A 1,712-nucleotide genomic window follows, 5' to 3' on the forward strand; every position below is an offset into this window, starting at 1 on the left:
GTCGATGTCCCTGGCCATGCGCATCTACGTTCGTGTTTCCTTCGCCATGAGTGTCCTGCGCGGGTGCAGTGCAAGGTTTTCTCATACTGTGCAGGATGCTCTTGGTGATGGGAGTGTGAATGAGGACGATTGTGTGGCCAGGGGCAGTGGACAATGACTTGCAAGTCCGCAAGAACAAAACTTAGCTGTGGCGGGGGACTGGTGGATCGTTCAGAGATGGCGTGTGCCCACGGAGGCTGCAGGGGGCTCGCAGAAGCTCCAGGTAAGTGAAACTTTTTTTTAAAGACATTACAGGTTTCCTTTAAAGGAATTCTGAGATGTTTAATAGTTTTGTTTTCATACTTACCTGGGGCTTCCACCAGCTCCATGAGGTGCGTGGACTCCCTTGCCTTCCTCTCCAGCCACTCTGTTATCTTATTATCCCCTCTGATAATCTGTCCAGTCGCACTCTTTGCGTTGGTGACTTGGTCAGAGGAAAACGAGGGAGGTATATTTAGGCAGCTGCACGCAGCATGGGGGAAAGCATTTTGTGGGGAAATATGCTGCCAATCTCATTGCATTTGTGGGGAAATGTGCTGCCAATCTCATTGCATTTGTGGGGAAATGTGCTGCCAATAAGATTGCATTTGTGGGGAAATGTGCTGCCAATAAGATTACATTTGTGGGGAAATGTGCTGCCAATAAGATTGCATTTGTAGGGAAATGTGCTGCCAATAAGATTGCATTTGTGGGGAAATGTGCTGCCAATAAGATTGCATTTTTGGGGAAATGTGCTGCCAATCTTATTGCATTTGTGGGGAAATATGCTGCCAATCTCATTGCATTTTGTGGGGAAATATTCTGCGAATCTGATTGCATTTTGTGGTCGGCCGGCCTCCGCCATGTGGTCTGGAAAAAAAAAACGACCCTCCATGCCTGCGAAGTTGGACAGCACACTGCTAAGGTCTTGTATATTTGGCCCCACCCATGACCACACCCACATGCTGTTGTGATCGTCCTCTTTTTTGGAAATCAAAATATGGTCACCCTAACATAGGTGGCAACTAACTATAACCCCTAGTAGTAGTGTAGTAGTCGATAACTAACGCGTGTGACAGACAGTGACAATAAAAGTCTGTCACACGCACGCAATCAATAGGGTTGGGCAGATGACTGTCACAGATATCACAACAAATGCTGGCCTGGCCTAGTGGCCTGTGAAGTAACTATTACACAGTAGTAGTAAAGCCTGCGGCACTAAGTAAACTCACAGACTATAGCAGTACAAATTAAATAAACTAGTACGTAGGTAACAACTAACTATAATCCCTAGTACAGGTAGTCCTCGGGTTACGGACGCCCGCTTTACGAACACCCCGCCGATACGAACGGCCCGCCGATAGCTCCGCCCTGTAGCTCCACCCAAGCGCGGAATTGCGGCGATTTAAATGTTTTTAAGTACATTTACATTGAGCAAAAGATGCTATGTGTGTGTGGGGAGGTGAGCAGACACACACCGCACACCTCCCATGTCCGGGCGTCACCCTCCGCCTCTGCAAAACACCTCCGTGTCATTAAACAGATCTGTGCCCTCTGACGCAGGCCAGTATCCGGGTCAGGGAGTGCGGATCTGTTTAGAGACACAGAGGTTGGGCAGATGACTGTCACAGATCACAACAGATGCTGGCCTGGCCTAGTGGCCGCTGGCCTGTGAAGTAACTATTACACAGTAG

The sequence above is a fragment of the Hyperolius riggenbachi genome, chromosome 5 (genome assembly GCF_040937935.1).
Source record: "Hyperolius riggenbachi isolate aHypRig1 chromosome 5, aHypRig1.pri, whole genome shotgun sequence".
Lineage (NCBI taxonomy): Eukaryota > Metazoa > Chordata > Amphibia > Anura > Hyperoliidae > Hyperolius > Hyperolius riggenbachi.